Source organism: Chamaea fasciata, unplaced genomic scaffold (genome assembly GCF_029207755.1).
Source record: "Chamaea fasciata isolate MVZ Bird 193981 ecotype frontalis unplaced genomic scaffold, bChaFas1.0.hap1 SCAF_6, whole genome shotgun sequence".
Lineage (NCBI taxonomy): Eukaryota > Metazoa > Chordata > Aves > Passeriformes > Sylviidae > Chamaea > Chamaea fasciata.
Window position 1 is genome coordinate 28,396,385 of NW_027094091.1, and position 15,408 is coordinate 28,411,792.

Sequence of the window (15,408 nt, forward strand, 5' to 3'; positions counted from 1 at the left end):
GAACACCTCCACCAACTGACTTGCAGTCTGCCTACAAAAAGAGTCAAAAAAGTGAACTGCATTCAGTGAGACTATTTATTGGGGGTGAAAATTAAATATGACTATTAAATCAAATAAGTGAAAAGTTGATTTTATCTCCTTATAAAGTCTCACTCTGTAAGAGAAAGTGGGTTTATGTCACGGTATTACTATAAGGTCAGTTTGGGAAGGGGGGAAAAATACCTCAAATCCCATTCTCCCCCCCATTCCAAAACCTCCCTACACACTCCAACCCAAGATTATCAGGGCCTCCCATTAACAGTTTGGTCGTTGTTATCTGTTTGAATGGTATTGATCCTAACCAAAAAAATTAATGTTTATTCCACTTTCCCAATGAATGACTAAACCCTTAAAGTACATAATAAATAATGCTTCCAGTTTGTACAGATCTAGAATAACCCACTGTCTAATGCTCAAGGCACATCTCTCCAACACATCTCCATCATTTCAACAAAGCAATACACATTGCTTATGACACTTCAATTCTATTTGAAATTTATTAGTCTAGTTTCAGTTTCTAGCTTTATTATTTCTCAACATTTACTAATTCCAAAAATTTATTTCACTCAGTGTCTTGTTTAAAATCTGAATATTCTAAAGAAATTGCAAACTGACAACAACAAAAAAGATGAAATGTACTGGGACACAAGGTATTCAATTAATTATTATTTAATGTATTTTGGAAAAGATGAAAAAAGTAAACTTTTAAAACAGGAACTTTTTAAAGTAAGGTAAAAAAGTAAAGTAAAAGTAAACTTTTAAAACAAAACAAGACTCTGTATGCCAGAAAAAGAATTTTAAAAAAATTAAACCAAAACAGTCACAGACTGAATTTGAGGCAGCCAAACTGGTATTACAAGGATGTGAAGGTGGAAGACAAGTATACAGGTTGATGACTAGATGAAACTAAACAGTACTTCATTTTGAATCCATTTACTGCACAATTAAAAAAGACACAATGAAAAAGGGTGGTGGGTAGAGAAGTCTGTAGAATGAATAAAAATTAATTATTTACTGTGAAGAAAAAGATAGCAGCCTGTTGTTACATGGTAAAAAGGACAATCTAACTCAGGGGTGAAATCATGACTGTTAATGAGGCTGATAAACCATTAAAAGACAAGATGAAGTTCTCAAAAATTTGGGGCAAGAAGAGATGGGAGAAAAACCCTTAAGTGTATCAGAATTTAGAAATGTTCAATCTGCAGGGCAGAGATACATGGTTCTGAACAGCTTTATTAATGTTGGTTGTTATTGGTCTCCACAGTAGTTAAACAAGACTCCTACACTTGAAAAAAGAAACATGGCCTCTGCTGTTGGGACAAACAGCTCTTTTAAAACTTCACCTTGAACAAGACATCAACATCCTATCAATAGCTGTAGCAGCTTATAGCACTATAGTCAAGCAGATTTTTTTCCAAAAAGGTTTAAGAAACCTTAGTTCCACCTTTACTAACTCACATTAATATGAGCAATTAAAGTTTGGCTATGCTAAGAACTTCAGTGCCTCTAAATTTAGTTACTTCAAATCAATTCTCTTTATTTCTCTGAATTTTAAGCTTCAGATGCTAGATAATCCTATATGGACTACATGAGTAGAAGAAGGCAATTTTCAGTGAGGAAAAATGATAATAAGTATACAAAAAATTATAAAACATTATACACAAATTGCTGTCAAATGAAAGAGACAAGCTGGAAAAGAGAACAGTTCTAATGACTTCTCAAATTTAGCATAGGCATCTCAGATAACATTTGTACTTCAACCATATGTAACTTTTTTATAGAAATGGCTTCTAAGTATGTAGCAAAGATTTAAAGTGCTTTCACAGTTCATTCATTTATGCAAGTGTGATGACTTAGGAATTATAAGAATTTTCAAAATATGTTCCATTTAGGTTGCTTCCTAACTGATCTGATGAAATCTCCCTCAACTGGAAGCTTTTATCCACATCCACTTATAGCTGAGGTTGGCTGATACCTGCAAGCCATTTTCAAGTTTAAAAGCATATTTATAAAATTTAATGCTTTTAGTTTCTAGTAAGCTGTGTGTTACATTCAAAGCAGTGGCATGAACACAGTAAAAGCAATAATGTAATGTCAATATATTTGAGTCATAACTTTTGAGATCCAATATTAATTAATAATACCTTATGGCCATCCTAATTTATATTTCCAATGTTCTTTCTCTGATCTTCCATGACAAGTTTCCTATGAAAATATAAGTTACTAATTAACACAATTAAAAAAGTTAGAAAATTCATGTCTCTCAAAGACAATGGGTATGTTTATGTTCCCACTCTGAATTTCATACATTAAAGTGGTCATTTTATTACAATTGTGCTTATGATTTCAGCGTGGCACTTGATTTACAAATTGCCTTGAATTGGTCCAATCTATGCATTACCTCTTAGAAGGTTCCTAACCCTTTAATGCCATAATCAAGATTCATATTAAACTAGCGATTTACACTTCCACAGAGAAAGACACTTACGAAGTTTAAAAGATTAATGACATTGGGATTAATGCCAAAACGGGATATGCTGAATTGAGAAGGCATGCAGGTTGTGTGAATCCACTTTACTGCTCTTGGGAGGACACAAAGAAAGAGTGACTAAACCAACTGTAACAGTAGATACAATGTAATACTTAAAAAAATGCATCAGCAATTACTTTTTATTAAAGAAAAAAAAATTGCATTAAAAATGTTGGAAAGTATCTGATAAAGGCATTGAGACAAGTCACATTACACAAGGCAATGCATCAGAAGTTATTAGATAAAAAACAATTTCTGAAATGTGTCTTGTTTCTGAAGCTTATATGACTAGTTTAATTTCCCTTGTTTAGAAATTCTTTAGCCTAAAATAAGCAGGAGTGATCTCAACTTGTACTGTCAAGTACATCTTTACTTTCCCTCTAGCACTAAGATGAAGCTTATATTTCAAAATGGTTTTAAGAACTCACAGCTCATCACAGTAGCACTCAGCTATCAGTGCCTAGTCATAGTAGAATATTTCCTCTACCCACAGGAAAATATGAAGCAAACCAACAAAAAAAGATTTAGCAAAATACAAAGCTGCAAGAGATCATAAATTTAAGACAACACAACAAGCATAAGTGTGCATGAATGTATCCACACAGAACACAAATGCATACAAGAACTGCAGAAGTATTCCCCTTTTCCTGGAACCAATCCCTTTGTAAACTTACTGTTCATTTTTGAATTTCCTCCTTTCTTTAGTCTTCCAATTTATGATTTCATTAACCTTCACAAAAGCTGCTAAATTTATTGCTGATTTTCCCTGAAGAAGGACTGGCTAATGATTGACAAAAGTGCAGAAAGTTCTCTGAATATTGTATAACTCAAATATATTATCATAAAGCAATGCCTTTACTTAATTTACTTTAAAACTCAAATATAAAAATAGGATTTAGTTTCTTCAATCCTAGGGGAAAAACATTTTGACAGGTTTGATCCACAGACATTAGACACGGAAGCCGCAATACTTGATTTTCAAGAGTTTGACTGAAATTACACATAGTAGATTTTTTCATTTTTTAATTAAGTCAGTCATTAAACTAAAAATTTCATCTGAAGACTCCAAAACGAAATGGTAAAAATAAGGAATGGCTCAGCTTTTCCATAAGAAAAACAATTAATTTACTGGAAGGTGAATTTCTAATTAGCAGCAGTGTGTTCCAAAATTCCTAGCTTTCCTGGATAATATGAATTGCTAGTTGGCCTGTTTTTCATTACCTAGGATATAGTCCTATCATCCTTTTTAATGTTTCTGCTCCTTAACTAAGATTTGATGCAGATTGAAAATCAGTATTTCTCCAAATAGCCTGCATACTGCAAACTATTGGAGAACGGTTTACACTCACTTCACCAGTTATTAAGGGTACTAAATACGATGTGGTGCAGACCTCTAGAAGTGTAGAATTGCCTGCTATTGCAAAACAATGAAAATCAAAATATAAATTAGAAAGAAAAGGCTTTGTAATTTAATAAAAGAGTATCATTTTTTATCATTATCTGTCATGTAGCAGTATGTTGGACCAACGCTAATCAAAGGTGGGGAAAGACCAATGTTAGAAGATAATTTAGAAAACAATCAATTAAAAAAGCTTATTAAAAAATGAAACAAATATCCTTGTACAACAGCCAATCAGAAACTATACCAGATTGAAAAAGAAAATGTCTTTATAGACATTAACTCAGGTTTTCTCGAGCATATATTTCTTCAATAACGTCACTACTAATTAATACTTTTAAAGACCATAGTTTTTCAGAAATCAGTCCCAAATGAGCCACTATTTCCATTTCACTGCAGCCAGAATCTCCTCTAGGAAATATTTCCCCAAGGAGCCATGCTCAAAAGCCTTCTGTGCCATCATTTCTCAAAATATGGTATTTCACGATCTACTGGTAACTATCGTAATCTACAGGTAAGTCATAGTAGTGAACATCATGAAAAGGTATTTTTCTTCTATCTTATTTGGAGACAAGGGAAGACCTTGGACTTGAACTACCTCAAATTTGGTTCTTTAGCTCTTTTGCAGCTGTCCTGACTGTCCTGAGGAGACATACAATAGACCTCTCTTGTAACCACAGTCAGCTCTCCCTTTGTGATCCACATAAACATAATTCCCTTCACGTTCCACTGTCTCCTCCAAGATAACAGCTCAATTTTCTTTGCCATCTCCAAACAACAATTGCTGCATAAATCCTATTTAAAATTGGCTTACAATAATTTTATTGTCAATTTACAATTTCAGACTGAAGGAAAAGTAAACACACTGATGACTAAACAACGACAATTTTCACTAGAATGCGCATGAAAGCGGACCAAAAAACCAAAGATATAATTTTGAAAGGAGACAGAAAAATGAAAAAGAGCATGTAAAAAGACTTTCATTTTACTTATGTGTTTCCTTTTCCTTTAACTCAACCCCAGTGTAGAGATACAAAATCTTAGTAGAAGAGATTTTGTCTTTTGATAGGTTAAAGTTGAAACCATCAGTTATGGATAGGCATTTCTTCATTTGCACCATGTTAATAGGTTTTAATCTCAAAGCATGTGTCTCATCATCACACTGTGATGATGCCAGACTATAGATAAATCTAAAATAGCTGTAAGCATTCTCTCTGATACCAACTAGCTCAAATCAAAACAAAATGTGCAACTACTCTAGTTCTGCTTCTTGAGTAAGCTTATATTTTGAGATACCATAATTAGGCTGCTTTTTGCACAACCTGCCTAAAAAAAGGCTTTTGCACATGTTCTAGCTGTGTGCTGCAATACAGTCAGATTTTCTCCTTACCTCCATCTCTAAACATACACCTGAAACTAAGCACATCTCATTGATCTCTCTTATTTCTGTTTTTTTCCACAGAGAGATGGGCTGCATGTCTTCAAACTGTATTATTTTGTGGAGAAAACAGGGTCTTTTTTTTTTGTGGTGTATCAATATTTAAAAAGGAAAAGACATCTGACTTACATTCTAACCACATGAAACGTACCTTTTATTCAATAGAAAGTATTATTACATCCACTCATAGTCATGACAGAGGATAAAAGTAATGTTGTCAGATAAAAGAATCTTTATGCCATCTATCAGTGTATCATTTAGGAAAAAAGATGCCGTCATAAAACACTAGATCTGTTAAATTTTATAGGCCACTTCTTCAGACATCAGCCATTTTTGTGGTATCATTGAAGTCAAAAACAAAGATTCATTTTAGTCACTTTAGCGCAGGTAAGGAGCACAAACCAATTCCACTCACAAGTGAAAGCATGATTATTACTTGATCTCATGTCATAGTCAAGTATTTTATAATAATAATTCAAGTTTTCAATATGTATTCCTAGATTACTGCAGACTCAACCAGGACACAGGTACCCTATTTACTCCCCATTAATAAACAAAAACTATTTTGCGTATATTAACAACATTGACTTTTTAGATTCTTCCCTGCCTTATAAGTCTTTTAAAAGACTTATTTTAAGTCTTTTAAAGTCTTAAAATGAGTCTTTTGGGCTCATCAGAACATGCAACATCATAATAATATCTGGCAAAACCTGTCACCTACCTCCTTTATGTTCTCAAATAATGAATCCCCCCTGATGTGTACACAGATGTAAATCAGCTTCTCAACACAGACAGCAAGAAAGGATGACTCCACAGTAAAAAAAAGTCTAACTAGTGAAAGCATCCAATATTACATTTAACTCCTTTTTAGTGCCAAATGTACTAGGAAGTACTAATCTTTAATTCATACAGAAAATATTAATCTCACTAGTAATGCAGCTGCAACATTCTCTAAGATAAATGGACAAATCTGATATATGTACTTCCCCTGGCTCGTGGCAACCAGAGACAATGACCAAAAAAAAAAAAAAAAAAACACCAAAAAACCCAACAAAACAAAAAAACACATACAAAAATATATTCTTCTGATATCCCAGGTCCTGCTGGACATTCAATTGCAACAGAAGGAATGGGGATGCAGGGGAGGTAAGAACACAAACAATCTGAAAATGTGTTTATGTTTACAATCTTTACATTGTGATCAACAATAAAGCTTTATTCTTCAGTGACAGTCCATCACTACAATTTTGTAGAACTGGGGCCTGCTAATTAAATTTTCCTGTTCGTGAAGCAATCTTAGAGGTAAGACTGAAAAATATTGATTGCCTTGTAAGTTTGATACATATCTGGGCTATCATTATTGTAGTTATGCTGCACTTCAGAACCCTTCCTTTTGACTTTGAAAAAAAAACCTAGGTTAAATGCTATTCACATCTGACCCTCTTTTTTAAACTATGACATACACCTTTTACTAACTGTCTCTGCGTAATCTAAAACTTTTTAAATCAGAATTTTAGTTAGAAGGTAATTAAATAGCAAAGCTAGGTACTTCCAAGATACACAAAATTATTGCTTTTTCAATAACAAAAAGATTCTCAGCTCATTGAAGAGACTGGGAATACCAGTTCAAGGTGAAATGAATACTGTGTGATAACAAGCGGCACAGCACTGCTCTCAAGTCAAGAAATGTGAATAAATGATATTCACACATTAAACAATGAGGATGCAAATAAAAGCCTACTTTGGATTTGCAGGGTAAAATGGACATATCACCAATGTGCCTGTCTGGAATTGTGATTTATTTTTCATCACTGCTTTCATTTGCTTGTACTCATTATGATAATTAGGGTAGTTTCTAATTTTTGCAGTTAAAGATATTTCTTTCCTTATAGCCCCATATCTATCTATCTATCTATCTATATCTTAGTACTTGTAAATTCAGGGTTTATACGCCTAGTCCTAGAAACATCCTTCTACAATAACCTGGACCTAATATCTGAAATGAGGAATCAAGTACCTGTATTTCATAGCTCGTATTTATTCTGCAACTTCTAACATGGAATTTTAAAAGAACAGAGGTATAAGGTCTAATGACCAACTCACTTCCATTTATATTAAAAAAAAAGAGAAAAGAAATACAAAGTTCTTTTGGTTAACTGCATGCATTTTACCCTGCAGTGTATATTAAACAGGACTTATAAAAATTTCTATGCAAATGACACACAAAATCACTATAAGACAGCAATGTCTTCTAAAGTCAAATGTACGCTGAAAATGCAGATACATGTATGGATAAAGTAATCTGGTTTAGATATTTTAAATCACAGTGAATAATAAACAGTCCATTTGCAACGTTTCAAGTAACAAAAGTTAATCTCGAAAAACCTGGAAACAGCATCTGACAGGAAAGTTAAGAAGTACTAGAAACATTCATTTTGACCTCACTAAATAATTGATGCAGGCCGACTTACATCCAGAGCTTGATACCTCATGACTGAATCAACAGCAATGATGTCTGCTCTCGTGTTAGACCTTCCTGCCTCCTGACCGTTCACCAAATTCAAACTGAGTTCCCATCTATCTATATACAACTGCATATTCCCAAGACTGAGTACCTTTGGCTTTCTTTATGGATCCCAAATCAATCTAAATTTTACCTGTTGCTTCTTTGGCATTCAACTTAAATTTTGGGAAAACAATGTAGTTTATCAAGATATTTAGGCAAAACTTTGGTCTGGGAAAACTGAAATTTATTTTAAGAATTCTAAGTATGACCTGACACTGTTACCTATTCTATTGTCACAGTTCTCGGAAAGTTTAGTCAGAAGACAAGGGTAGGCTGAGGTAAAAGCAAGACAAGCAGGCTCAAATAGTTTCTCTGTTCAAGCATACAGCATGACTTAAGACAGAACCCTGGAACAATGTTCTCCCACATAGGCATTTCTATGCTTTTATTCAGATACCATATCCACAGTCAATAAACTTTCACCTTTTGAAAAACAGGTTCTCTGCTTTTCATTAGTCACTCTACTTGACAAATATTTTGTGCCTATCCTTTTCATTTGGCATTCTTACTGATCTGAATTGATCTAGAGTGAAATACATTACAGTAGGCTTTGATGAAAACCAAACCTATGTTTCTATATTTTAATCAGAAAGGGGTGAATCTCAGATGCTGGTTATATGGCATTCAAAATTATCTTCCATCATACTTTGTCCAAATTTCATCTAAAGGAGAAAACACTCCAGAACTCCACTGCACTTGTAACTGATCAGAACACAGGATGAAATTTGACCTTTAGTGTGCACTTCCAAGCACGTTAATGGTCCACAGTTTCAGTGCAAGTACTATGACAATTTACTATGAAACCCACTGCAGACAGAACTACTGACAGCTTTCTCAGCACATTCTGTTTTCTTTTTGCAGGTGTAGGAAATCCACGTCATGGATAGAAGTCTCTCCAAAAGATAATAAAAACCCCAACAAAACCCCAAACAAATGAACCTAAACCAAAGAACTATACATAAATCTTCCAATGTCTCTTATAACCATTATGATATCTGATAAATATTTTGATGGTTATATATGAACACATGTTACTACGAGTCCCTATTTCATAGGGAGACACTTTACACAGATCAGGTTAGCAAGACAATTCCTTTCATTTCGTGACATATATGATATTTTTTGGTTGCATACACTTCCCTAAAGGAAACAAGAACTTTTACTACCTTATCTGCCATTCACTGGGATGGCAGATAAGGTAGGAAAAGTTCTTCTTGTATCCTGCTAACAGAATTTACCCTTATGGATAATAATGTGAGCTAAACAAGCAACTGCCCTTCCACCTGTATTGCCAGCAAACTGCAGCAGGTCAGTGAAGATGGTGCTCATTATGTCTGGGGCAGAGTTAATTCTCTTCATACTCGTTGATGTGAGACTGCATTTCAGATTTGTGCTGTTGATAACAGATGTTTCATTACCAAGCAGCACTTAGAGTCAAGGCCTTTTCTGCTTGCCACCCTACCAGGGAGGACCTTGGGGCTGCACAAGGATCTGAGGGGACACAGCCAGAACTGTTGACTGTCACTAACCAAAGGGGTATTCCAGATCATTTAGCATCATGCTCAGCACCTACAGCTGGAAAAAAAAGGAGGAAGGCAGGGATATTTGGAGTTATGGTATTTGTGTTCCCAAGTCACCATTATGCACGATGAGGCCCTGCTCTCCTGGAGATGTCTGCCTGCCCATGGGAAACACTGAATGAATTCCTTGTTTTGCTTTGCATATGCACATAATTTTGCTTTATCTATTAAACTATCTTTATCTCAACTCACAAGTTTTCTCTTTCTTTTAATCTTCTGATTCTTCCTCATCTCACCTGTGGAAGAGTGAGACAGCGGTTCCATGGGACTAACTTGTTGGCTAGGGTGAAACCACAAGTACCTCAGTTGCTGGCTCATTAGTATCCCTTGACAGTAAGCAAAAATAAGATAGTCTACAACTCTTGTAGTAACTGCCTCTCCTTTCTTCCCATCTTTGTAAGATAGTAACCTATTAAGTGCCAAATTGATATTTTTTCTCTCATAAATATCTATTAATACAAGGTTTACTTCAAAATTACTATTGTGCTAAGTCATAAACAAACCTCATTCAAACAGATTGAGTCCCTGGGTACTCTCAAGGAATCCATTTGAAGAAGGATTTTTTTTTTTTTTCTTGTTTCACTTCCTATAAATTCATGCCTTACATCACACTTTACAAGGCTGGGTGTTCTGCCCTAGTGTTTTTGTTCAGAATAAGCTGACCAAGTAGGGATGAATAATACCATAAGAATGTATTAGAAAGAAACTTCTAGGGATAGAATCAAAAGGATCATGACAAGACTAAGCACATAAGATGAATTACTTCAGTAAGTTCATAAGGCTCTTTAAAGGCTTTTATGGGAAAAGAAAAAGAAAAAAGGGAAAAAAATGTAAAAAAAAGAAAGGGTAACCCAGTTCTAAGTCAATATTTCTACTCCTGACACTGCTACCATATACAAAGGTAGTTCATGAGTATATCTTGTGAATTTTTGAGCAAAAAAAAGCTGAAAAAGAGTGGCTGATATAAAAAAATGAAGGCTAGATCTAAAAATCCAACTGAAAGTGAGAATGCTCAAGTACTGCATAAATAGAATACTATATTTCAGTTGGAACAGACCTCTAACGATCATCTGGTTCAGCTGCTTGGCTGCTTCAGAAATGATGAGAAGTTCGTTATTGAGGGCATTGTCCAAATGCCGCTATAACACTGATAGGATAAGGGTACCAACCACTCCTCTAGGAAGCCTGTTCTAGTATGTGCCTTACCTCTTGGTAAAGAAATACTTCCTAATGTCAAGTCTGAATCTCCCCCAATACTAATCAGAAATTTAAGATTCTCTCAGATTATTTCAAATCCCCATTTATTTAATTAAACAAAAATCTCTATTAAGAGAATGTTTGAAACTGACTATGAGGAAACAAATGTCACGATCTACTTGACAATATAGCTCTAAAATAATGAATTTGCTACCGAAGTCACAGAATCATGGAACAATTTGTTTTAGAAGGGATCTTAAAAATCATCTAGTTCCAATCCCTGTCCACAGACAGGGCTTCCTCCCATTAGACCAGGATGCCCTATCCAACTTGGTCTTGAACACCTCCAGGGATGTGGCATCCTCAGTCTTCTCTGGGCAACCTGTTGCAGTGACTCACCACCCTTGCAGGAAAGCACTTATTTGTCATAGTCTAGACAGTCACAACACTCAGAATGCTTCAATAAAGCTTCAGAGGGCTTCATGCATTAGCACCTGGATATCTAGACGTCTTTCATACCTTTTCTATGTAACAATCCTATGGGCAGCTCCTCACAGCTCTGGCTCTTTCCCTCCTTCTCTCTTCCCTCTGCAGTTCCAGTTCGCTGCTTCCTGTCCCTAGCATGGCCACCTAATCCTGTCTGTCCCTCACATAGTGGCTTACCTTATCTGTCCGTCATACAACTTCCTGTCCCTCTGTTCTCACAGCATGGCCAGCAGACTCCAACGAACTCAGTCTTTTATCACACCCAGCTGTGAGGGCAAGGCTGTTCCCACTCTTTGGTAATTAGCACAGCTGCAACATATCAGAGGCAGGATTGCCATCAGCACTGTCTCTGTCTTCCTACGGTTTTTCCTACTATCTAATCTAAAAACCTTCTTCCAGTTTAAAGCCATTCCTCATTGTCCTATTACTACATACCCTCACAGAAAGTTCTTCAAGACTACAATGCCTTGTAGCCTGTAGGTACTGGAAGGCTGCTGTAAGCTCTCCCTGGAACCTTCTCCAGGTTGAACAATCCTAACTCTTGTATTTTAAACAATGAAGCACTAACAAAGTCAGAATAATGGCCACACAGATAGAAGGTTACTGAAAATTTGCTAACTGGACAAATTAAAAACATAATGAGACCAAACTGAAAAGAAACTACCTCAAAAGAAATGCCATCATCATACCTATTTTTTCGTCATCTACATCCCAGATTAAAATCTGTGACGCTGATTTATTTGATCTGAAAATATTTGAATTAAATGGCATAAACCATCCCAGATGGCTAGAGTTGACTACAACCTAAAATCATCCTTTACTTGTATCCTATCAGCCCCAAAATGCAGTGGGTCCTGGAGAGGCAATCTGGCAGAAAAAAAACCCCATTTTTATGCCTTTATCACTATAAGTCCCCATCTCCAGCTCTCTTTGAACTCCATCCATGTGCTGTGGAATGGTGAGGACTACCTGAATTCCATTAAGGCATGGAATTAAATATTGCAAACTATCTTTCTGGTCACTGCAACTTTATTTTAATAGATAGAAAAAGTTTCTTCTAAAAGTGATCTCAGTCACACTACAGTTCATGTTAATTTTGTCTAAAACAAATGTCTAAAACATTCTTAGTTTATAATCTTTCAAAAACACTTATGTAACAGACCAGTTGTATACCAAGATCAACATATTTTCCATAAGGGATGAAATTGCAGCTATGTAAAAATGCTGACCATGAGGGAAAGGAGGTTCTTCAAGAGTTAGCTGCTCCATAGTAATAACATCTATCCCTAAGAAGCTGTAATGCAAATTAACTACTCATTCATTTTTGTACACAGGCATTCATGTTACTATGGGTGTTTTAACTAGTCACTTAGCCATAGCTGAACTCACATTAAAGGATTGTGTTGAACAAAAAATGTAACTTGACAGAGCAATGCTCAGAGTTGCAGTTTTCATTAAGGAATAGCATCAATGAAGAACACTGTTTCACCTACTGATATTTTCTTCAACATAAAAGTGAAAAAAAAAGCCTGTGATGTTAAAAACTGACATTGATGATTCTGGGAACATTCAGACAAGTGCCAACACAGACCAAATCAATCTGAGACATAAAAAAGTGCTATTACATCATGAAAATGATGCTCTGCTTCTCTGCAACTGAAAACAACACAAAGAGGAATGACAATAGAAGCAGGAAACATGAAGAGTGTAAGTCTGTCACCCCCAAAAAACATCTACAACCAGTCAATGATAGACAAGTTGGAAAAGCCCAAAAGTGTCAGTTGCTTTACACTTAGATCTCATATCAGTGAAAAGAGACCACAGAGAGAACAGCATTGCAAGTGGTAAGATATGACATCCAAACTAGTGGAAGTGCTAACAAAGAAAAAATACTAAACCAATCAAACAACACCAATCCTAGAGCAACCAAAGAGCAGATGTTCTTATGGTATTTATTACAAATAAAGAGAGGAGTTTATATCCTACTATCCCTTCTTTTCTCCCCAGAATCCCTGCAATGATAACCTGAAGAAGTTTAAGGTATCTGCCTCTCTTTGCCTGGTATAGTCCTAAAGAACAGCCATAGTTCAATAGGTCAATAAATTTACCTGCTGTCTTAGGCAAAGACAATTACTATGGAATGTGTTCAGAAATTGTGCCACATATTCAAAATTACAAAGTACCACAGATCAGTCCTCCCCATCATTCTTGTCATATGCATAAGAGCACAGTGCAATGGAGACAAAAACCTTTATTTATTAACAGGGCTATTCAAGGAGTACATAGGATGGCTACACCTTATGCTGTAGGTCTCCAAACGCTGGTACTATGGGCAAATGTCTCACACTGAAATGCTTTTATTCAGTTTTTAAAGACAAATATGCTTTGCTCCTCATAAGCATGTACTTAACTGATAAAAAAATATTAAAGTGATGCTTCACCCATCTTAAACATTGTACCTTAACAGCCTTCTGGAAGAGCCCGTGCTCTGTCCTGTTTTTTAAATCACTCCTGAAGAGTTAAGAACCTTGTCTTGTGATATGCAAATTCAAAACAAGACTGAAGTTTTCATTATAGGAGAGCTATGACTAAAGCATCCCAAGATGGGTGTGGTTCCTTCTGTTCTAAAGAAGGAACCAAACCTTCCAAGAAATTGTCCTGAGATCAAACAGCTGGTATTTTGTCTCATTAAGAATTCAAAAATCACACACACACAAAATAATACTGACAAACTCAACAGCTTTGGCAGCAGGAAATACAAGCACCTTTATCAGCTAAACAAAGTGGAGAAGGAAAAGGAATTGCAGAAATCCTGAAAGAATGTTATATATTCCTTTAATTTATGGTGTGTAATCTTGAAAATTAGAGTGAAGGGCACACCCTTTGACCTGAAAAGCTTAAAGCACATTTTTAAAGATGGCAAGATACCTCCTGACTTTGTGGCCACTCATTTCTAGCAGGTCAAGATCCTCACTAATTTATATAAATGAATGCATGTCAATACATGATGACAAAAAAAGAGAAGATAAAAGAAAAAAGGAACTCAGCATTTATTAAGAAAAATGTCATATTACTACAACAAATGAGAATAAAGCCCACAAGATTCAAGTGTATAGTTTTAACCTTTTTGTTTAAATATTTCAGGGAACACTACTATCAAACATGCCAAGGAAACATCTGTTTTTTCTGCTATGAAAGAGTACAAAAACTAGATAACTCACTGTCTGCTTTTTTACCTTCAGAGAGTATGAAGTAAAAAGATAGAAAAAAAGTCAGTCTGATAATCTACTGCTGAATATTGCAGCCATTTTTCAAGTAGCTGGCTCCTGCTACACTTCAGATTTTTTTAAAAAAAAGTCATTTTGTTCTACTGCTACCCTGATAAAGGACAATTTCCATATTTCTTTTTAAAGGAGTGTAAAGTGAACTTAATTAACTAACATGCTTTCCTATTTCATTAGCTGAAAAAGCTATTGCCTGTTCAGAGAAAGACCGAGAATTCCATAGAATCTGACCATAGTAATTTAGATGCAATTCCTGTCTTCCTTTTCTCACCTGCACAACTGTACTAAATAAAATAGGTCTTAAATTTGAATGCACAGCATGAATTACAGTCCTAGTTCTCACCATCAATTCATTCTTTGCTCAAAAGAAGCTCTATTGTAATTTTAGCTGCATTATCAGGCAGTTTAACTCCAAATTTGCCAGTTTGAATTTTCTATGCCTTCAAACAATTTTCTTTAAACACTGGTGACCAACTTTCCACATTCTAATTATATAAAACATCCTCCTGTGTGTGAAATGTGGGGAACTTCATCCCTTTTCTTTTTTGGTTCTCATAAATCTTGGTCATATTTGCATCTTTCTTTGGATTGCTTTCAAGGAGTTTATCCTCATTTTTTGTAAAAAGAAAGTAGAAATAGAGATGTGCTCTTGGGAATACTGCCCAGAGACTACAAAAAAAAAAAAATCATTAGAATTGCAGGTCACTGTAACAAAAGGAAACACCAAGATAGTCCTCAAAGAGTTAATATTTTGTAGGCTGGTACTATCACTTTTGGCTAAGTGCAGCTGAGAAAGTCTTGCTACACATAAAATTCTGAACAGATTTGTACTGGTTTTGAGCTTTGTTGTGAAAAGAGACTTTTCAAGGAAGAACTGTGCAGTGGAATA

The 15,408-nt window shown here is 35.2% G+C and overlaps 1 protein-coding gene across 7 annotated transcripts in view; it reads right to left on the reverse strand.

Moving 5' to 3' along the window:
* Positions 1-15,408, reverse strand: part of SGCZ (sarcoglycan zeta) — a 253,826-nt gene that overhangs the window by 209,616 nt on the left and 28,802 nt on the right. For 2 of the 7 annotated variants that reach the window (XM_066185803.1, XM_066185806.1), the window contains exon 1: positions 11,413-11,513. The exons of 4 other annotated variants lie outside the window; for them this stretch is intronic. The gene's annotated coding sequence lies outside the window, so the exon portion shown is untranslated. Of the gene's footprint in view, positions 1-11,268; positions 11,514-15,408 lie in introns of those variants that run through there. One more of the 7 variants, XM_066185804.1, reaches the window with a different exon arrangement.